Below are 24,439 nucleotides of genomic sequence, written 5' to 3' on the forward strand. Positions count from 1 at the left end.
GCACTAAGCACTTTATTCTGTCCATGCATACAGCCATTATTGATTTGCATTTTCTCGTTTTAAAAAAAATTCCATTTATGCATGATGAACTGTCTGAGTGTATATATAAATTGTGAGACTATTGACCATGAGATTTTTTGCATTTTAGCAAATGTTTGAACCTAGTGCTCTCTTTTTTTCAATTTGTGGGACTAATTTTTGAGACGGTATGACTTTGACGAGTATGCCAACATTAATGGCATAGGTTCTCTTTAATGGCCCATTACATAAGGGGTTTTCATTTGATAGAGGCATTTGCTTCCGGCTGAGGTTTTATCCTCTGTATGCGCGTATTTTACACGCATTGTATACGTTTAGTTTTCCGTCTCTTTTTTTAGTTCCCACTTTAATTCAATATTGCGGCTGTGCAGGCTACTGGCCAGTTTGAAATCGGTGACTGCTGACTGTTAATATACAGTGTACTTTATTCTATTTATTTGATGGTACATGAATGCACATGCTGTTATTTGCACATTCCAATATGGCCGCCTAGTGAAATATTCATTGTATCAACATGTATCTAGGTCCTCTCTATGCATTGTTACCATAGAGTTCGAGCGATGCTTAAATGAGTCCTCCTTCTATGTTCTCCCTACTTACGTGATCAAGCGGTCGGAGGACCGCGAAACGCGTCGTTGTGCTCTTCAGGTCCTCCTCTCTGATGCACTTTTGATTAAATAAAGGACATTTGCTGCTAACTGTCTTTGCCGTCTGAGCCCTTCATTTTGCTGACGACTGGATTTTCCCGATTCAGCTGCTTTGTGGAGTGCAATCCATTGGTTTTGCCCTGTTACGGGCTGAACTTTTCGTTTGAAAATATATATATATATATATATATATATATATATATATATATATATATATATATATATATATATATATAAATAAATATTATTATTTTATTTCAGTGAAAACACGTAGTTAAAGAGACCTTATGTTTAAGTTACCCTACTAAAAACCTATGAAATTCAGTGAACAAACCTTCTTAAAGGGACGTTATGGTTACAAGTAAAACCGAAACCCCCCAGAAATTCGCCAGTTATGATAAGCTAAGCAATCATAACTCGCACCACCACCGTGCACTGCTAAGACTAACACCCAGGATATCAAAGATTACATCACAAATGTCATTGATGACATCAGTGATGATATCACATATGCAATTAATTTTGATGAAAATTCCCTACAAGGGGTTGTGGCCGCTGCCCATCGCCACAGGCTATACCTCAGTCACCAAAGATATATATATATATATATATTTTGTACCTACATTAACACTTTTCAAAAAATAAAACACAGACACTTTTGCAAATCCATGCTTAAGGTCCTTGCCAATGCTCCTTGCACATGTTTGCTGCAAATCCATCCATGTTTTATTTTTTGAAAAGTGTCAAAATGCACGTACATAAAATAGTCTTATAACTTTGCTCCCAGTTGACAAAATCCATTCAGACTTTGCCAAAGAATTCAAGATTCGGTCTATAATCTTTTAGAAATCTTGAGTGCACATTCATCAAATGGCAACAAAGTTATAACCCATATAAATATGTTGAAACCCCTCTGCTCATTTTGCCCCCTCTTCACAAAATCCCACCAAACATTGCAGAAACATTCAAATCTGGGTCTAAAATCGCTTTGCAATCTTTTGTGCAGATTCGTCAAATGGCACCAAAATTATAAGCCTTTCAAATATTTTGGGACACCCCTCTAATTTTGCTCCCTCTTGGCGAAACCATTCAGGGGTAGGTCCAACATGATATTGCAAAATTTCATGAAGTTTCATAGAGCGGCGCCAAAGTTATAGGCCATCCAAAAACTGCTTTTCACCAACCCCACAATTCAGAAATATGAATGGATGCCCCCGAACATCTGAGATGTTCGTAAACTTCACAGGGCTGTCCCCGAACATCTGCACTGTTTGCTCACTTGACAGATGAAAAAAAACATGTTTTATGGCTTTTTATGGCCATATCCGATTCCATCTTCATCCCTCCTCTCCTCCCCACAGATTGTTTCATTAGTATGACAAGTGCAATGTTGTGCTTTTTAATATGTTTTTACCGCAATGTCTGTGGACTACACGAGCTGATCGCAAATCCAACATGGCACCCGTTTAAAAACATCTGACGCACCTCACATTTTTAATTGACCAATCAGCGACCACGTACGATGTCCGCTGACACCACCTACTCCCCTGATTGGCCCGGAGGCCTGTCCATGGAGCGAATAGGAAAGTGAGCCCATGATCCGAACCCAGATATCACTAATTTATTTGTACCTACATTTTGGCAATTTTTTTTCGAATCTACTGAACAGATTTACACCAAATTTACAAAAGCTGCTGCTCCTGGCACACATTTGGTGAAAACCCGTCCAACGTTTGGGCTGTAGGCATGAGCAAAATCTTTTTTCCATTCCGCCTATGAGGAAAACCACATATTTTAGGACCACCCTATAACTTTGCCCTCCCTGGACAAAACCTCACCAGACCTTGCAGAATCAGAATCAATCTGAGGAAGTCATATATTTGTTTTGCACAGTTAGGTGAGGATTCGTCCAGGCGGGGGCAATGTTATAAGCTGCCCAAAAAGTGTTCTTCCCACAGGTTGAGAAACTTAAACATAACTACACGCCACTACCGCAGGCAATGTAATATATATATATAATATATATTGACATGTGGAATGACTATACACTATACACTATTGTGCACTCATCGAATGAAAGAATGTGTATTCAAAGGAGGTAAGTTACAATTTTGATTAAAAGGTACAAATAAAAATAATGGACACATACAAGAGTAAATATATGCTGAGTTTTGTTTGGGTAACTGAACTAAACTTTACATATGATTCACAGTGCTGGAATGCCCTCTCCATACTTGGCCATCTTCTGCAATAGGTTTAGTTATTCATTGTATTTTAATTATACTGTATTTATATAGCACTTCTATCCAAACCACTGTACACATATTTAAAGAGTACAGCTATCAGTCAAATGACAAACACATGAATCGTAGAACAACGCCTAGAATGGAAAGAAAAAAACAGCAACTCAAGTATCAACATGGTGTTGAAAAGTAAGGTGCAAATAGGAAATCATCAGCCATGTCTTAAACTGATTAAAACTTGACCTAGAATGACTATCCAAAGGAATAGAATTCCACAATGTGAGGCTCAAAAGCTGAAAAGAACAAACACAATAGGATGCACATGAAGGACAAGGAATAGAAAGAAGAATTAGAGTTGGGTGATACGAAGAAACCAGAATACAGATATATCCAGGGGCCAGGCATGAACAGGTTTAACATAGAAAGAAAGTGGTACTCAAATCTCAATTTATTAGTAACCCAACACAGTCAAGCCAAGTAAAGTGAAATGCTAGCAAAAAATGAAACCAAACACAATTCTGACAGCAGAATGCAAAACAAAATGAAAGGGAAAGAGTGGATTATTTGGAAGACCCAATGTTAGCGAATAACAATAGAAAGAATGAGGAAGGGTGTGATAAAACAATAGTTTGTAACAGAATTTTTTAATGAAGCAACAGTTAAAAAATGACAGATTTTCTTAATATTGACAAGATAAAAATAGGAACATAGAACTAAAGAAGCAACATGGGTGTATAGGGAAAAGGAAGAGTCAGATATAAAACCAAAGTTGCAAGATTGTTGCCCAACAGAAAGTGAAGTGGTGGAAAAGAAATGAAAGAAGGAGAAATAACAGATCAAGAAGCAGGAAACATTAAGCTTTCTGCTTTTTTAGGATTAAGACATCCAAGAACTAATAGCCAATGGACAAGAACGATGATGATGAATATAATCATTGAATTATGAAAATAAAGCCTGTGTGTCATTGACGTAAACGTAGACTTGAAATCCAGATTCTGTAATTGGAGAAGTTAGAGGTTAGGTATATGAAGTGACTACAAGATTAAAGAGGGTAAAAACATGAGGACAAACTCTTCCAAGCAACAGCAAAAGAACAATTATTTATATATAGGAGCAAAACCATTGCTAAACTGAGGGACATAAATAAAACCCAAGTTGCAAGACAGTTGCCCATCAGAAAGCTGAAGAGAGGACAAGAAATGAAAGGAGATTGAATAGATTGAGAAGCAGAAAAACATTAAGATTTCAGTTTTTTAGGATTAAGACAAGAAAGAAGGACGACATCCAAGAACTAACAGCCAACAGACAAGCAGAAAGATGATGATGAATAGAAACATTGAAGGTTATGTTATATGTTACGATTATAGTGCCTACTGCCATTCATATGGCCTGAAAGCACTGTGTGGTTGAATGCCCTTCAAAAGAATGTAGTCTGAGATGCAAGAGGTGTAGGAATGGAATTCTAAAATATTTGAGTGCATTTTTAGCCTGCCTGAAGGTGGGTTGCCATGGCTAGGAACCTGGCGGCTACCCGTAGCTATCTTGTGAGGGAAGGGGTATTGTGACAAACTGTCAACGAAGTGGCATTGTGGGATAGTCAGTAGAGCCTATTTATATGAATGACTGGTCCAAGCTTTGCATTGGTCTCAGCTGTATTCTATAAAATGAGAAGAGGTGTTATGGGTGTGTGTAATCAAATAGAGTTTGTTGATAGGTATGCTGGTAAGTGGGCTGAGACCTGCGGATATATATGTGTTTTGTTGTGGAGGTGTGCTTGTCGTTCCATTGAAATGATGGAGAAATACATTCTGGGTTTCATTTGCATAACGGTGGGACTGAAATCCATATTCTGAAATCAGCAAAGTTAGAGGTTTAAAGTGAATAAAGGTGAACCTGTGACCTAAACGTGGTGATCAAAGGAAAAATGTGATGAAAGCTGAGATTATGAAAAAGTGAGAATAACCCATTCATTCAAGAAGTTTAGACAAATAAGGTAAATGAAAATTGGATGCAAATGATACAGTTATAAAGAGTCTCTGTGCCTAATTTAGAAAAGCATTTTACAATGGTGTAGTAAACATGAAAAATGTTTTGTAGGCCCTATGAAAGCTTTCTTTAGTAAAGGAATAACAACCTGGAATTAATATAGAAACCGACCAGATGATAAAGAAAGATTAAGGAGAATGGCAGCAACAAAAGCAAATGAAGGTAGAATAGACTTAATAAAAGAAATAGGAAGTGGGTCAGGAAGAGATACAGTGGGATGTGAATGGGCAACAGAAGATCTGATGCCACTTCCAGAAATAAGGTCAAATAAAGAAAAAGAATAGCCACAAGCTGAGGCCAGAAGCTGAGTCACTAGATGCAGGGACCAGACGCTCTGTATGATTTAATTAACTTCACATTTTTTGGAACTTGGCCAGAAATTAATTGGCAAAATCATCAGGGACAAAAGTGGAGGAAGAGGAGTCCTGATAAAGTGGGTTTAATGACTTGTTTCAAGGTAAAAAAATACCTTCTTGTTGTGGAAGACTGAGACTGAGTAAGCAAGGAGAAAGTTTGTTAGTAAATAATATTACTATTGCCACTGGAATTGACCCATCTCCCACCTATGGTTCAAGTTACACTCTGTTTTCAATGTAATATAATAGATAAATTAGTGATTAATCACATAAACTGCATGTGCATGGGTCCCAATGTTATTTTTTTAATTGGATAATAAAATCATCCTTTCAAATCTTTACAAAACATTTCATCTCATCAATTCATTAAATGAAACATAGAAATACACTATCAAAATGTTAATAAATTAATGGAATATAAAGATAATAAACATCTAAAGTAAAATAATTTTTAACCTTCATACTTTTCAGGAAAGATGGCAACCAGGAAATGAACAATCGCTATACAAACTGCTAGTTTAGGATTATTGAATATATGTTGCCATATCACACTTGTTTGCATGTTGCCATACAACGTTGCCCATTCTTTCTTGAAGTGAATTTTTCTGAGATTGGATAACATGGGACAGACCGTTATGCGATGCTCTAACGTTTCTTTTTTGGCCTTATTTTCACAAAATCGACAATAAATTAGTTCTTTTTATAGTATTTTTTCTTCTCACCAAGATCTCTCTTGTCGGCCATAAATTCAGCCTAAACCTAAGATATTGATTCCTCAAGCAAGGCACAGGACATTTAATAAGATCATCTGCCATTGTTTGAAATCGCTTATGTATGAACAGGTTGGACTTGAAATCTTTATGTTTTCATTGTTATGTAGCACATAGTTTCCCATGGATTAGCATAATTCCGGATCACAAAAAGGCTTTACTCATGCACATGTTAAGCCACTCTAAATTTGTAATGCAATTACTCAAATTTTGCACGTTTTTTTCAAAACGGTCAGTGTAAGGAGGAGGGAAAGATTTATCATCGTCCATACAGTGTCATTTTTTGTGTATACAGGGAACCTGAACAACGGACATTGCCCGGGGCCCCAACAGGTGCCCGCATTTCCTTTCTTACAAGTTTATGTCTTGTTCCCTTATTGCATCATAATGTTTTTCTCTCATACCATCCTCTGTATTTTATCTTGTTTTAAAACGAGAGCAATGGACTGGACTAAGCTTTGGGCAAGGGACCGGTTTTGCATTGTAACCTCTGTGGCTCCTGCGCCAACTGTGACCCATTAGTGGGTGATTGAAGCTGTCTAATGTGAAAGAAACACAGCAGGAGAATGTGTGCCGAATAAGAGCAGTGAAACACTAATGCTGCGTGATATGGTGCAATGTGTGTCTCTGTTTAATTTACTGCCAATCAAAAATAAATAGCACTGCGCGGAATAATTTATGCAATTCAGCTTGTCTTTTCATCCCTAATTTAAACAGACATTTTAATTATTTCTGATAGCAATATTTATACTGTATATCAGTCAATCGAACACATACAAGGATCATCATTATTAATAATTACTTTACCATCAGGTTTTACTTAAGCTGCAGAAAATAAGCGATGCTGCCGATTTTTTGGGGTGGTTTGTGGGAAAGACTGTTCTCATTTGCTCAGGAGTACACATCTTGACTATGGCAGCGTCAGTGTTAATTTCAAGAAATGTAGTCATCTTCCATATGTTCTATGCCTGAAATGCAAAGACAGATGCTTTAAGGAAATAAATCCAACAGAATCCGATTGTACTTGCCCTGATAATTAGTATCACCTATAATTGTAACTATTACAGCTGTAGTCAGAAACCGACAACAATGTTAATCAAAACTTTGACTATTGGTCTTAAAATTATTTAAATCTTCAAAAACTTCAATTCGTGAACAATGTATTGTTGTAATGACAAAATGGGAGCCAATTATCCCAGCAAATTGGTCAGATCAATGTCAGAATTCCGGTAGAAATACATGTGTTTTGATATAGGCAATAAAGTTATGATCACATTTCAGAGACAATTTAAGGTTGTACCGAAATTCTGCTTCAATTGGATATATGTCCATATTTTGCCTGAAAAAGAAATATTTGGCTTTAGGGAACACTGAATTGTTTTTCCGCAAACGGGCAGAATACAAAAGGTGCTGTGTTTATTGGCTGCTATTAGACCCCTGCATTGGGCCTCTCTGCAAGTGCTTACCATCAAACTCGGATACCGTTATAGCCACTTGGTCTCGCGGATTTACTGCCAGATTACAAGCGGTGAAATGGGAGAGTTAGTCCCCATTTTTTGAGTCCAAAGAATGTTACGGATTTTCGGCCAGTGGTACATCCAGCAGTTTTTGAGGGAAAGTGGAGGAGTTACCTGCAGCGAAATGCAGGAGGTAACTCCTCCTTTTGACCTCAAATTTTGGAATGTGTTGATGCAGTAAATGCGGTGGTAAATCTTTTACTGCCAAATAAATTGGCAGTAACAGATTGACCACCATTTATTTAGGACATCACCAACATTTTTACGTGGAATGTACAACATTTTAGGCTATTATGTTTATTTCTATAAGGGTTTCATAGAGCACAAACATGCTGAGAAAAAACGCTTCAGGGAGCTAGAAATCTTTCAGGTTTCAATAAAAATAATGGAATGAAGGCATGCCCTGATTCTAGAATGTATGATGATAGGGATGCTGTGATTGGCTCACACATCAGTGGAAGAATTGATCAATGGGCCTTGTTAATACACAATTTATCCACTTTTCACTTGTCTAAGCATCAGCCACCTTACCTCTTTCGAATCCCCACTGCGGCCTGATATGTTTTGGGAGAAAGGGGCAGTATATCGTAGCTGTGCTACACCATAAATTATATTTACAACAATACTGAGAGCCGTTCTGTCGAAAACCAGCCATGCACCACCATTTCAGCATGACATGTAAAACCTTAGATTAGGTATTGAAATGAAGTGCTTTATCAAAAGCATGAAGGTGCCATTGTAACGGATGGATAGCATCCAGTTCACAATATATTGACTACAGTTCCCAGCATATTCAGTGTCCTGCGTTATCATAGCCGGTTGCTTAATATTGGATTGTTTTGGACTGTGACTCCCGTGATCCCTCGCCATTGGCTATGCTGGCTAAGGTGAGGGGGTGTTTTAGTCAAAAACATCTGGAGAGCCAAGGGTTGCAATACCCCGCACTATGAGCTATAAGTGTCCTAAGCAACACTTAACTCTGCCATTTCAGTCTGATGCAATTTTTACTGTGAACATTTATCTTTATTGAGAAAGCTTAGGTACATATCATCGTGGAAGATAAGCTCAATTCAGATGGAGCTACACCAGATAAAATACTATATTTCCCATTATAACTCTGCGTGCGCTACCATTTAAATATGGCACAATAACCTTAGTTGTAGATAACTGAATGACCTGATTATCATTATGAAAGCTTGTGAGCTTTTTTATATAGATTCAAGTGTGGGAATGACCGATTTATTAACTTTACATTTATTTCACGTGACTACAATTGCCATGATCCCTCTTCCCATATTCAGATATCCAGCCAGATCAAAATGTATGTAAATAGAAAACACACTGATTTCCTCTTCGGATAGACCCACCGTGAACACAGTGATGAGAATGAATCATGCAGTGAGAAACTTGTTGAGGTCCATCAAACTCCTTAGAAAAACGTGAACGCTAATATTTAAGTTGGCACTTGTTTTTTGTTCAATTGTGGATGGGTTTTCAAGATAAATGCAAAGTTCTACTTCTTACAGTCCATCTAAGGAACAATGTATTCCAAAACGTTGCGGGGTGTGCCAATAAGAACTGTTGAAATTGCATGGACACACAACAGCTAACTTTGAGTGAAAGATTCATCTGAAGGAATTGGGTTCTGACAAATTATCACAACAAAAGTAGCCACAGTGAAGTTGTAAATAAAGTCCATAAACCACTGAACGTTTGTGAAAATTGTCAATTTTCTGAGTATTTGTTCATTGGAAAGACATTTGTTTTAATGCTCAACACATGGGTGGGGCCTTTTGCGGGGAGCCCACATGTCACCAAAGTGAAATTTCTTGAATTTGTCAGGGCTTTTGGCAAAGTTAAATAAAACCCACAAGATCAAAGATAGCGCAAAGAAGTAGAAGACCACATCAAGCTGAAGCACCCACATGCTTCTGCATTGTGAATATGGCCACACTGGACTTTTGCCAGACAGAAAGGAAAGCACCTGGAAAAGACAACGTTTTCGGCTGCCGCAATATGCTTTGTAAAGAGGCTAGTGAGAAACATGGCATGTGTGTTGATAAGGGGCACACAGTGAAAACACTGGATATTTGTTATTTAGTGTCAATACTAGCAGCAGTTTCTTGTTTACATTTTATTGTTAAAGAGAAATAAAGAATGCTGCTATAGGTGGTTCTTGCTTTGCACAGGAACTAAAACAAGTCTAAGGACAAACATGTTTACAGAAATGATAATGAACTAGATATTTCAAAAGATGTGAGAAATAGGAAACATTTAAACATAGACTTTAGTTATATAAATATTATTTGTAAACAAGTACAGATGTGTAAATGTGCATGGTAAGTTATCTTAAAAGGAGTCTCACATTAGAATGGAAATACGTCTTACGCTTTGCTTTCGTTCTGTTCCTTGCAGTTATGTATTTTTAATTTAAAAAACACAAACCTACACGTACCATAATTCAAAGGGAGTACTTCAAGACTGGACAGACCACTAACGCTCAACATGGAGCGAGCAGCTAGAGATTCCGAATAACCAAAGTCCAGTAACGATGTCACAAAATACATCAATCAGATAATTTTTAATTGTTAATTATGTAACCAAGTAGTGCTAGTTTTGGTAAAATACCCACACACTGAGGCCTCACAACAAACTTAAACTGATACGTCATGTTCCTTCTGGATACATGTATTGCTGTTGCGAACAGAAGCTGCACCAATAGAGGACTATCCTCCCACTTCTCTCCCTCCGAAGTGTTGGAGACCTTTAACAAATTTGCAAGAGAACAATATTTACCCAGCAGTGCTCCTTCTGTTACCACTGGTATTTGGAATGACCGAGTCCACCCACTGGAAGACCACCATGTTCATTGACGGTTATACATAGACTTCTGCTGCAGGCTCATTAACCAAGGGAGCTATGTTGTCAGGTGGTCCTGTTCTTTTCTACACTGGGATTCACATCTCCCACGCTATTTCGGTTGTTGCTGGTTACTTACCATGATTTAAAGAAATCAAAGCAAAATCTCTAATCTAAATGGAATAATGTTGGATTTATCTGCGGGCAACCGGCAGACCACACATTTCAATACGGGCAGGTATGCAGACACGCCGTTAACATCACTGGTATTTAAGCACCAAGTAACAATTCAATTTACCGGGTGTGGTATTATAAATATTTTCAAACTAGCAAGTACGTTTTGATACTACATGGGGCATTGTCATTCTGAGGTCCAGGCATGCCCAATGGCCATTTAAAGGTATTCAAATTGCAGAGGTTCATGTCCTGCCATTATACCAAAAAACCCTTTTTAGCAATTCTTGTAACATTTTAAGTGGACCCCGCAAGACCATAAAAGCCAATGTGCCACACTTTTTTGGATATTCCTTTTCTGGCCTCTTTTCTTTTGTAGTTTGGGAGTTGTACTTTTTCTTTTCTTGTCATAAGCATGGCAATATGAGTCTCAGAATAAAAAGAAACTCAGAACTGGATAAGCACCTCTCGACTGGAATGAGTTAAGTTGGCAAGTATTTGTACTTGTACTTGTATTTCCATTTATTTGAAGAACACAGATGTCAATTTCGATCTGAAATGATTTAAAATAATATATTTGCAGATGGTGGGGGCATTTCCATGAAGGGTGCCTGTACAATAGCAAAAGGTGCACCAGTTCACAAGGGTGTACAAAAGTTGGAAATATCCCAGTGAAATGATTTTGTGATTAACATTTTAAAATTGAAATAAAACAAATAACGTACAAAGTAAAAGTAATTGTTAACTAGTATCCAATGTTTTAATACATAGACTTTTGTATATGTCATAAATGATGTTATTAGATATGTCACCAGTGATGTCATCAGTGTTTTCATAGGCTGCGCAACAGGGGTGCAAATTTAAGTTGGCTTTAGCTGAATTTCATGGGTTTTGTTGCATTAAGTTCTCGCCTTAACGTCCCTGCAACAAAAGTTTTTTCCTTGAATTTTGAAGGTTTTGTTACAATGTGTTGTTCAACTTAACGTCTCTGCAACTAAAGTTTTTTCCTTGAATTTCAAGGGTTTCGTTATTCCATAGATTTATTCCGCACATGGCCAGTGGACACGGCCGGCAGCCATGTCCACTGTATATTTCAGGACACTACCAGAGCACTAGCCATGGCCTTCGCCCATGGCCATTGGGCATGGCCTTGGGCTACAAGCCAAATGTTTTGTGTCCGGTCTCTTGATAACTGTTGTGATACATCGCACAACCTCAACTAACCGCATTTAAGCAGCATGGAAAAGGTAAAAAAAATGACCAGCTGGAAAAATAACATATGCCCAGGTACGTTTGCACCCATATAGAAGATCAAAAGCTGGCACCCATGAATATACGCATAGTAAGTGAAGATATATCTTAAAGAGAAATATACAATTGTAGTTCAATTGACCTTCTCCTTAGAAGAAAGTGTGCAAGACAAAATAGCATTGGACTTTTAAAAAAGTATGAACACCAGAAAAATAACCTGAGAGAGGAAATGTTCCAATAAATATTCTGGCATAGATTAAAAGGTGCTCGCCTTTTAAACCCTGCAATCTGTCATTAGATGTTCCCTGGAAAACAAAATCCCAATACGAAACAAGTGTTTGTGGTCTTGTGGATAAGCGTCTGTATTGGGAACAGGGCAACCCGAGTAAAATCCTGGTAGCCAAATAGTTGAGCAAGCTTGTCAACCTAAAAAAAAACAATGGGTTAGTCCACCCTCTGAAAAGAAGTTACACCGTCCACCCTCATGTGTCCGTAACTTGTGCCCAGAAAAGCAGTCACAATCAGTGGTAAATAACTGCACCAGTGTGCAGGATGGCAAACTCTCTTGCCACATCGTGGGCAAGTGCTCATGACTTACTTGCCTTCTCATCATTTGCCTTCCTACCCCCCATGTCTATCTTCCAATAATACTCTGCTTTCTAAAGATAACTTGAACGGTAAACATACCATAGTGTCACTCAAATATATAAATCTTTATAGAACTATTTTAGGCAAAGAGTGTACAATGTGGGACTTTTCCCCCCATCTTGACTGCAAGACTACAAATATCAGAATGCAATTCAGAAAAACACAACATAAAATGGTCTCTGAGTGCAAAGCTTTCAAGGGCTGACAGTAGCACAGTTTTTAAAAAACGAGACAGTTTGTAATCTGTTCTGAAATGGCTGGGGTGAAGGAGGGAAAGGAGAACAATATTTGAGTGTCATCAGCAAAAAGGTGATAATGAAAGCCAAAGAATGAGATAAGTCGTCCTATGGCAGACTTATAGAGGGTGAAGAACAAGTGTCCCAGGACTAATTGTTGGGGATGCTGACAGGGAGGGGTTGGGTCAGAGGTTGTGAGTTCGAAGAGATTTTTAAGCCTGACTTTCCAGGTAGGAAGCGATCCAGGCAAAATCAGATTTGCAAAGGAGCGAGGAGGAGAGCAGAGTGGTTGACAGTGTCAAAAGTGGCAGAATGGTCCAAAGGGAGGAGTACAGAAGAGTGTTTGGAGTGGTGAGTAGCAGAGAGAAAGTTTGAAATATGCATGATGGCACTCTCGGTGGAGTGTTTACAATGGAAACCTGATTTAAGTGGATCTCCAAGAACATTATCTTTAAGAAACGTATTGATCGGGTCAAAGACCATCTGCTCAAGGACTTTTGAATAAAAGTGAAGGAGAGGAACTAGGTGATAGTTTGCTGGGGTGTTTGGGTCAGCAGGTTTCTTAAGAAGGGGTAACACAGTCGAAGATTTAAAGGAAGCAGGGAAGAGTCCAGCACATGAAGAAAGGTTAAAGAACTCAGAGAGATATGGCCAAATGACTGAGACTACGTTTTTGACCATTTGTGAGCAAAATGTTTGATAGGTGTGTGGGGTGGGTTGGCACGGCAAAGGATGATTGGAATTTCAATAGGGGAGGTAGGGGAGAAATTGCAGATAGTAGACGAGGTAGAAGAGGTCAGGGGAGAAGCAGTGGACGGAAGTAGTGTTGGGGAGGGAGCGAGAGGAGGGCTGTGAGAGTGTCACAAAATGGAGAGATTTTAGATGAAAGGTAGTGAGCAAAGTCATTAGCAGAAAGGAGGAGGTAATGTATTTTGTCTTGGGAGGTGTGAGCAAAGAGTGGATACAAGCTTCAAGTTTGTGGGGATAATTACAAAGGGAGGGGGTTAGATTTGTGAAGTAGGGGGATTTGGCAGAGTCCATTGGAGAGGTTAGGGCACTAAGGGAATTTTTGTGGGCTAGGAGTACAGTCGGTGCGCATAATTTGCGCCAGCGTCATATGTCACAGCACATGTTTATTTGAGGGTCTGAATGTCAGAGGTGATCCAAGGCTGAGGACGGGAAGGTGTGGATGTGCGAGAAGTATAGTGTTGGTAAAATCAACTCGCAAGAACATAGTGAACGTCAGAGAAAGCATGGTTAATGGAAGAGATATGCAAAGGGGAAGAGACAGAGGAGAGATCCTCACATCATCTAGGTAAGAGTAGAAAGTCCTGACTGAATCTCCTCTTAGTCATTGATTTGGGGAGATGAGGAGTGGAAGCTGAAGGAACTGAGATGTTAACGTGACCAATGTAGTGATCAGAGAGAAAGAGGTCAATATAGAGGTAAGAGGAGGAGAGTGAATTAAAGAGAAAGAAAAGGTCAAGTGAGTTTCCACCAGAGTGGATAGGCTGGTCGTGGCAGAAGTAGAGGGATTTGTCATATAGGAGGGAGTTAAGTTTGACGCAGGTGGCTCCAGAGGGTTTGGGGAACTTAATGTCCACAGAATAACAATAGGAATGCCAGTAGTATGTGAATCAAGGAAAAGGGTCCGCTCAGACAAGAAGGGGTTGAGGGGACCAGGGGGTTGATAGAGAGGCAGAACAGTGATTTGAGTACGAGGGCGGAGTTGACCAGTGGCATGTTCCAAAGAGGTTAGAGGGGCAGGGCTGAGGGCCTTATTGATAAGGAACACATGGAGGTCGATTTAGCTCAGATTGCCAGTGATTTAACAATGACACTGGCTGTGTACTGGCTGAGGCTATGGTGTAACCCAGGACTAGAGCTATACCGAGATTCTATTGTGCACTTGCACACTTTGACTGGAGCGAAGAGCCTACCGTGGGCTATACCTGTGAATAAAACCTTAACCATTCTGAATGATCAGGATATCTGGCAGTAACCATAGTCCATCAATAAAGCAGCTTTAAAGAGTCAAGAAAGCTATAATCTTCTCCACAATCGGTTAACTATGGTTACTAATTGTCAGAAATTGAAGCTGGCAGAGAACTACCTCGAAAGGAAGCCCCAATTCGGCTTTGAAGTGTACTTAGATTATATTGAAATAAGGTAAGGCACAATCACACTGCGCAGATAATAGAGCATTGAAGGTGTCTTTTTAATCAAAAAGAGAACAAAAACAGCTGCCACGTGTTTTGACCTCACAGTCTTCTTCCAGGCTATCGACAGACACAATAACATATTTCACATGACAAAAATCAATAAAGTGCACTAAAATGACAGATGCCTGCAAAAATCATAATGACTGCCATAAGGCAACCAAAATAAATAACAATGATACATTATAATTCAAAACGGGGCATACAATTCAGTGATAAGTAAGGTTGAAAAAGCGCCCAATATAACTAAACCTTTGTGGGTTTGTTTGTGGCATGGTGAAGCATTTTTCCTTATATATTTCCACACTGTTTCACCGATCTGCACCCATGTTTGCATAGTTACCTGTTAGGACCCTCTGGACAATACTGGCTAAATGACATTTGGACACCCCAGCCCATTCCCTGGATTTCAGCAAAAGTCAAAATGTGTAGGTTTTGTGGCTTGGCAAATCGTTGTTTCTGTATACAATTCCACACTGTTTCACCAATCTGCACCGCATTTTGCATAGTCACCTGTTAGGACCCTACGGACATTACTGGCTGCATAACAACTGAACACCCCACCCCTTTCTCTGGATTTCAACACCTTCACACATGAGACGGTTGCCTGAAATCGGGGAAACATAAATGTGGGACAAAAGGGACAACACAATCCTCCCTCCTGGGGGAACACTTTCACCTGCCCTGTGCTCCTTTAGCCCACCCATCACCACTTACACCTCCTCCACTCGCTCCCCTCACCATCCCGACCCAGGCCCCAGTTAACTGCACCCTCGCTGGCTACAGAAACTCTTGCTATCCCACCCCTTCACCCTCATGGTTGTGGCCAACATGGAACAGGAGAAGGGATTACATACCGATCCCTTCTCCCCAGAAAAAAAATGGTGTCGACACGAGGAACAGGATTCGACAAAACCAAGTTTCAAGTCCCTAATATGCACAGTGTCTGAGATATTTGCACTGCAATGCACACCAACGAACTACACCATGCCAATGGGAGGCGATAGGTGGGGAGAGAGCACAGAAGGTTCCAGTATGCAGCAGCACACCAACTCTCGCCTCCCCCAATGTCTGCTCCTGGGTATGTCAGCCAGCCACACATGCCCATTCTCAGTACAGTACAGTTTACTTCAGAGTGCAAAGCACATCAAGCAACATGTAAATCAAAACAGCGACCCAGAGGATCATTGATTTTCAACACTTGATGAGAGTGTTGTCATGTCTGTCTGTCTACTGAACCTGTTTTTGCTAGTTTGAAATAAAAAAGAAACATACCTTAGAAGCACGGCCCAACGCTGTGCAGTCCTGTTGGACAGGAAGTCAATTTTCTATGTTAATGATGTGGACGTCATCAACATTGAAAACGGGCTTCCTGTCCAAAAGGGGGCACAGTGTAGGGCAGCGCTACTAAGGTAAGTTTCTTTTTTATTAAAAAAAAAAAAAACTCTTAGCACACGCGTAGAGAACTATGCGGGTGCTAAAATATGGAGGCGGAGCCTGGAAGGAAGGGTGCGCCGGCTGCCCAGGTAGATCACAATGCAGGCTTGTACCATGTAGCATAGACTGCGTTCTGAGACTCCTGATCCTCTGGCACCCCCCTGCAGGGTGCGAAAAGTCTTGGTAGGATAGCTCAGGGGCAACGTGCTTGCCTTTGAAGCAAGAAAAAGCGGAGCAACACCGGTTCGATCCCCGGGTCCACACATGGAAACCTCTGGGTATTAAGCGTGTTATAAATAACCTATCATCAACATCAATGTGTGTTAAATGCAGGTGCATCAACCCTATTTACCAACAGACAGTGAAGACAACGGTGCTGAAGTGAGCTGAACATAGTTTATCTTGTGAAAGCACCTGGGAGGGAATGTCATGGGGCATCCGAGCCAATCATGGGGCTTGGAAAAAGTGGCATTGCCCGGACTCTGAGCCTCCTGACAAAAGGGACAACACAATCCTCCCTCCTGGGGGAACACTTTCACCTGCCCTGTGCCCCTTTAGCCCACCCATCACCACTTACACCTCCACCACCCACTCCCGCACCAGTAAACTGCACCCTCGCTGGCTCCAGAAACTCTTGCTATCCCGCCCCTTCGCCCCCACGGTTATGGCCAACATGGAACAGGAGAAGGGATTATATACAGATCCTTTCTTCCTACTTCCATGGTGGTCATTTTGTTTTGCAGTTTTTTATATTTGCGAAACGACAATCGTGTTGTTTCTCAACTTAAAAACGAAACTATTTGCACACAGGAACACATTCTGAGGTACTAATAGCTACAAATCCCTCGGTGGGCTGGCACTACCAGGCAGGTAATTTTGCCGGGTCCACACTAAGGCCTTCATTTCACATGGGCCTGTAACTCGGGCCCTGAGCCATTACTTGACTGGTAATCTCCGCACAGCTTGGTGTTTATTGATTAATTAGATAGGAGTGCATGCTTCATAGCTTGGGCACAATACGTCAACTATGGTGTATAATTTGGGCGAAAATGAACAGGCTAATAGAATGCTTATATTTGCACTAACAAAAGTGGCATGAATAGAGAATGGGTCTTTCCACTAGCAAATTGTGCAACCTGACGGGTATTCATCCTGGTAAGAAAATACATGTAAACACTGAGTTACATTTAATTAAGTAAATAATTAATGTTTTATAATGCGCTAAATACCGGTGACCAGTTTCGAAGCGCAGGATGGGGATGCACACCTGCGTTGGTCTGCCTTGTCTTTGCTTCCAAGACACACGTGTTACCCCGAAGCTATCCCCCCTAACAGCAACAGCTGCGGGACCCAGAACCGCAGGTCCGCTGCGGGGAGTCTGCATGCTATTGTTTGTAGTGCTCTATGTTGGCAGCTTGCACAGTCTAGCCTCGATCATGCATTTCCCGCAAGGGGAACAGGATGGGAATGGGGACGCTGCGAATGGACTTGTGGGTAGCTACTCTCCCTGCCACGGGCTGAGTGATGCCCATTCAGGGTGATTTGACTTGAGCAGGAAATTAGAGCATCAACGTTGCCCTGAGAGTGGACACACACAGGGGAGCTCAGCTCCTATTCTTTTGAAAACTACGATTTGCTTTGCATACTTTGGTCGGTACAAAGTACAAGCCTTTTGTGAGTGTACTGCAAAAGACAGACACCTGTACAGGTGCACGCCACATTGTTCACTGAACAGTCAGAGTTTATGATAAGAAAATAGGGCCTGTAAAAGAGAAACTGGAATAATGTAACCTTCTGGCTTGTGACGTCACGGGTATCCGAAGTAAACATCCCCCCTTTTCCCTTCTTTCCCTTCTGACATATGAAGTTATTGTTAAAAAAAAAGTGTTTGCTATTTGTTAAACCACATCGTGTTCTGCACTCTTACGTCCATTCGTGTTTACTTTTGTGTGTCCAAAGAAATGCACGATCATTTATTGAAATCTATGTATTTGGAAACTGTCCTACGTTTCTTCAGAAAGCATTTTAGCAGTGGATTGTTATATTTGTTGTATCTTGATTGGTTGGCTCAAGGTCTTGTATCTAATCGTGTATTTGTTTTCAGGTGTGTAAGTGTGATAAACATTCCAGTGTCAAGCGTGCTTCTTCTTGATAGCTCTCTACTAGTGAGATGGCTGGATTGCAGTACTTTTTCATTTTTTGTTTGCATTTTTAAAGCACTTACACAGCCCGGGGTCCTCGAGGCGCTGTTAGAGGAGCTTTTTTGTCTTAGTTGAGTATAACGTGCTTAAATCCCCAGAGGTTTCTAAGCACGGACCCCGGATCGAACTTGTGTTGCTCCGTGTCGTCTTGCTTCCAAGGCGAGCACGTTACCACTGAACTATCCTCCCGGAACCTATGGGATTTAGGTATTGAAATATCATCCAAGAGGTTTGAGATGCAAGAGAGAGAGAGAGAGAGAGAGCCACCAGTCTGTCCTTATTATTCAGACAGGTAACATGTGCAGAAGCAGATCTGTCAGTAGTACCTTGGACTCTGGGCCTGTGGGTATAGGATATGATAGGTTATTTATAACGCGCTTAATACCCAGAGGTTTCTAAGCGCAGACCTGGGGATCGAAACCTGTGGTGTCGTCTTGCTTCCAAGGCGTGCATGTTGTCCCTGAGCTATCCTCTCAAGACATACAAATATACTTATAAACACAGTACAGAGCTGTATTTCAGATCTCGTTCATGTCTGCCAAGGTGATGGGGCATCTACTATGTAATATGGTGCAATACACATTTAACAACATAGGACAATAGGATAATGGGTTGTAATGTTTCTGATATGAAAACCAAAATGTCTGTGTTGTAAAAGTAGCACACACAATGACACAACAATGTTATAAGCACAGTATTAGCATTTTTTCCATTTCTGTAACATCACGTTTCACGATACAACACACACAGATCTGTCTCTCACTAGTAACATTCAGAAATGGAGAAAACAAGTAAGGATGGGAATTACATACAAATCAATGATAAAATAAATGTTTTCTTTACACCATTGCTCGCTGTAACTCTGAAACCCCCATGAAAAGAAGATGCTCTTTTTTGAAAGACTCCTTCGTGGATCCCGTGAAAACATATGACGTATTTCATATAACAGTGGTTATAACAATGGTTATAAATTGATCTGAACATTGGCTGTGTTAACTTTGGGATTTTTTTGTGATTTGTTTTTTTCAGGTATGCAAGTCTAGCGTGTTTGTGTTAAAACAAGTTTCTTAATGTTTTCTTTTTTAATTTTCAATTGTAAATTGAATTTTACTAGGCTTTCCTTTTATGATGATATTGTAAAGTTGATTTATATCAGCTATGTCAATAAAAAAAAAATACAAAAAATATGATATATTTCACGAACACTAGAATCGCAGCATTAACTATGACAGGCGCTGTGGGCCCTTTCATTGCACACTTCCAAATCTACTAAACGGAGGAAGTCTATTTACACATAAGACCTCATGAATCTGCCCCAACATGACAAGCTGATCCCAATGAAACCACAAGCCAAGCAAACAGCTGGTACTCCTCGCATCCAACAGTGACAACACAGCCAGACAATACAAAAAACACAAAACCTCATAATGTGCGTGCGAGCCATGCACTGGCCAGGGGTGATGAGAAGGAGGGGACATAGTGTCAGCACTAAAGCAACGAGAGAAATTGCAATTCTGTAATCTTACGTTTTAGATTTTACAACAGAACTTTACAATGTACACCACTTGAAGATCTATTTAGGAAACAGCGGTGTAGCAACACTTGGGCATGATGCCACTGAGAAGACTTCATGCAGTCATCCAATGTTTGTGATGGCCACCATCACTGGTGTGTAATGACAACCCTTTCATTTGAGAGACGGATGTCTGTGGCAGCAAAATCATCTTTGCTGCATGACGTGCAGTCTCATTTTGGAAGGTGTGAAGCATCGCTCCTTTTTATTTGCATTTTTTTGTTTATTTATCCCAGCCACCTGCAATTTTAGATATAACATTAGTTGTGTTATATAAGATGGACATGTTGTGTTATTTCATAATACATCAAGTCAATATTGTTTTACTATGCTCAGGGGCAGCAATCTCTTTAAAGCAGCTGTAAAGTGACATGTAGTATGCCAAAAACACCCACTTAAATAATTAAAGTAAGTGATACTCAGTTCAGGAAAATTGCCATATTGCCCAAACAAGAGAAACCAGAGTAATCGAGGCCCCCAGGAAAGGGCCCACTGATTACAAGCTGATACCCCAGAAGCGATCCAACGTAATGCCGTTCCCCACACAGGCCAAACCCTTGCTAATCCCAAGGACCCAAGGGGACAGAGGATTTCCTGCTTTGCTTCCTGCCACTGGAATACCCTCCCAGAAGACATAAAACCTGCCCCCAAGTCAGTTCTCTTATATGGCAAAACTCAAGAACCATCTGTTGTAATGAGGCATCCGAAGGTAACCCTGGCTAGAACCTGACAATGAGCCAAGAAGCAACTTAGTCAGCACTGTACAAACACACATGAACATAAACACACCGCGCAAGCACATTCAGATGAACTCTAAATTACCAGACACATTTCAGTGTTATTTTCATTTGCTCGAATCAATCCAACATTTAGGTTATTCTGTTTTCAAAGTTCTGCCAGGATTTTTAATTAAAAAAAATGTTTTTAAAACTATGAAAAACCCGTGGGAGAAGGCAGATCCATACAGAGCAGTACGTTTTCTTCCTTCTTTTTTATACCAGCAACCATATTGCCGGGTCTTCATATGGCATTGGAGAAAATGCTGTCTTATGTAGAGGGAAAAAAATGAACTTAAAACATTGTAGTTTCATTCTTTCTCAACAAAGCAGTAAGGCAGTGGTATCATCTGCCACGCACATTCTAAGTCGCTTGCAAACTGCGGCTCTTCAGATGTTTTGATCTCCAACTCTCATGGTCCCTCATCATTGCAAGTGCTTGCTAGGGCTGATGGAAGCTGTAGTCAGAAATATCTGGAGAGCCACATGTTTAAGACCCCTGATCAGTTCCCTCCACTCTGTGCTGTGTTCTGCATCTGAGTGCAAGCCATCACTATATGCTGAATTGCATATTTTTCACAAAGGGTACAACAAGAAAATAATTCTGTCTTTGTACATGCAGCCTTTTGAGAAATTCAGCCAATACCAATATGCTAGTCATCCTATGTGGTTTACATGAACCAGAAAAGGTGACATATCTTTTTTGAGTGCATTTATTCCAATCAATTGTTGGGTCCTGAAGAAAGTCTAATAGAAGAGATAAGGCACTGAAACCGGTTGACCGTTGACAAAGTCGGATGCTCAGTTAATGACTGGGCCCCGTGACTAAATACACATTTTAAATGTGTTTACATTGTTTTTGAGCATAGAAGTGGGAGTATTAACGCATATCATCTGCCACTTGTGCTCCTAGTCCAGATGTTTTCTCTGGATTTTTATTTAGAGACATATTTTGCTTACGGACATTGCCTCAGTTTAAGGAGGACCAGTCTGGCTTCTGTCCCCTCACACTAGATAGGCAGCCCACCAACTCCTTTTTGGGGACAGGCCATCTTTTAGGGGCCAATTAGTAGTTGTTGGAGGGTCATACAGGTTAGCTGTCAGAACATTTGAATGATATAAGTATGCATGGTGGTCCTGTGCTTTGTGTGTGTTTAGTACTTGGGCTTTTGTTCAGGGTCTGGTGGCCCATGTTTGGTCCTCTTGTGTGATATTGTTCCCAATAGTGAAATGGCAAGGCTCCAACATGCTCTATCTTTGGTAATCAAGGGTTTTCTCTGGGGGGCCAACCCCTACCCATCTCCAGCTGTATTCTCGTATGTGCCTAAGTGTGACAGGCCTGGAGCTGTGCTGTGATAAGACACCTTCCTTGCATATCATTTATTTGGCACCGAGTTTCTTCCCATTGTGGAAAGAGTTGCAGTCACAGTTCACTGCCCTGTGTTACTCGACTCTCTCTTTTACAATTGTTAAGAGCTCATTTATCTGCTGTGCATTTGACTTACAGAACGCGAAGAGTGAAGGTTGAGTACACTCAACCCCGCTTTTATTTGCAATTCAGAGTTCATTTTAAAGTGTTGTTGCATGGCCGGGGCCTCGCACACCAGACACTGAAGGACATCTTGCTTATAATGCACTTCTAAAGCGAATTCAATACGGATAATGAAAGCATTTGCACAAAATAATTGGCAACACGTCTTCCTTAACCACCAGCCTGCAGTTTCTCCCATTCACATCAGCCTAATTAAGTGCTGCTATTCTTCCGGAGGTGACTTCAGTCCATAATAAGTGTCCCTCATCACTTATAATTAGATTGGTATCATGTTTATCCTTGAAGGAGCATAAGGGCATCTGTTGCTGAGCACTTAAAAGTAGACAATCTATACTTTTAATGTTTGACGTTGGGATCTTGGACTTGCAGTACTCCTGCTGGCAGACACTGGGCTTCATTACAAGTTTGGCGGTAGCCTTACCGATTTTTTCTGGCACCCACAAATGGGGAAATACCAGGTCATTATGGCCCCGCTGGACTCGGTAAATGCCCATTTCCAGGCGCCGGAATAAAATTCTCCCCATTACCATTGAGTTTGATGGGACTCAATGAGAATGGGGAGGTTGGATGCACCGGCACCATTCAGCATGGTGCCGGTGCATCCAACATGCTCTGCTCGCGGGCGCCGGTACGCCCACTAGGCCAGTCTTGGCGGGCGGGAAGGCACCCACGAGCAGAACTCGTAGTTTGCCGTTCTGGTAACAACAGTACTAGCAAGCTTACTGATACCATTGTTACTGGACTGGCAAACTTATAATGAGGCCCACTGTGCTTATGCGCATGCTAGAGATCAAATACACGACACCACCACTTATCGTGCAGTCAAATGCACCACTTCACCAACACACATTTATGGTTCCCATGTTTATTAGTTAAAACCCCCCTTTCAATGTTCCTTCATCCACGTTCACTGTGGGGTTGCAGTCCTGCATTGCTTTACTTGAGCAGTACACGGTACTTGTGGAAGTGTGTCTCTTATACTCACTACTGGCTGTGGAGATTGTTGTAGACATTCATATAGTGAGTACACAATGGGCCTCATTACGAGTTTGGAGGTAGCCATGCCGTTTTTAGCGGCATGGCTACCCCCAAACGGATTACCGGGTCCAGGTTCCAGAAAAAGGGAATTAACGGGCCATGCCGACTTTGGCGGGCCAAGTAATTCCCATTCTCGGGACCCAGACCCGGTACATCCCCATTCCCATTTGAGCCCAATTGGGCTCAATGGGAATGGGGAGGATGCTAACAACGGGTCTGTTAATGACGGGCCCGTTGTTAGCATCTCCCCTGCTAGCGGGTCCCGCTAAGGACGTCTGGTCTGGCCACTGCGGTCCCTTACTGGCACCGTTCATTCCGTGGCCGCCTTCCTCGTAATGAGGCCCAATGACTTTTATTTACAATTACAATGTATTTATTTAAGGCAATTTATAGGAACTGTAAAACCACTTGCTGTGTACCAAGAAGGTGGGGCATAATTTCATTAAAGGTATCTCACTACATGTTCACTCTGTGCCTGGCACTGAAGACCTCTATCCAAATCGAAGTTTCTTCCGGTTTAATCATAAAACTTGAACACAAGGGGATACAAGATGTCCACGAAATGTAATCTATAGTCAAGTTTATTGTGAGATTATGGCTGCATAGCCTTTAATCCTGGAGATGTACATGTAATGTAAAACATACACAAATTAAAATAATACATAAACATGTCAGAAGGGTTCAGCAGAGTGAAGGAATGGACTACCAGGGCCGAGACTATGGAATACCATTCTGGGGGATGGGAACAGCATGACTCTTCTCGCAAACAAAGGAAGGGGAACTGGTAAGAGACCATGAAGAGTGTGCGCGGACTAAGAGAGCATTTTTCCCTGCTATGATTTCAGATGGACAGGAGG

General features: G+C 40.8%; 1 protein-coding gene across 3 annotated transcripts in view; it reads right to left on the bottom strand.

Moving 5' to 3' along the window:
* Window positions 1-24,439, bottom strand: part of HTR1F (5-hydroxytryptamine receptor 1F) — a 3,723,175-nt gene that overhangs the window by 588,305 nt on the left and 3,110,431 nt on the right. For all 3 annotated transcript variants that reach the window (XM_069636780.1, XM_069636779.1, XM_069636781.1), the window contains one exon: window positions 6,909-7,069. The gene's annotated coding sequence lies outside the window, so the exon portion shown is untranslated. The remainder of the gene's footprint in view (window positions 1-6,908; window positions 7,070-24,439) is intronic.

This window comes from Ambystoma mexicanum, chromosome 7p, assembly GCF_040938575.1.
Source record: "Ambystoma mexicanum isolate Mex_15411 chromosome 7p, UKY_AmexF1_1, whole genome shotgun sequence".
In the NCBI taxonomy this organism is placed as follows: Eukaryota; Metazoa; Chordata; class Amphibia; order Caudata; family Ambystomatidae; genus Ambystoma; species Ambystoma mexicanum.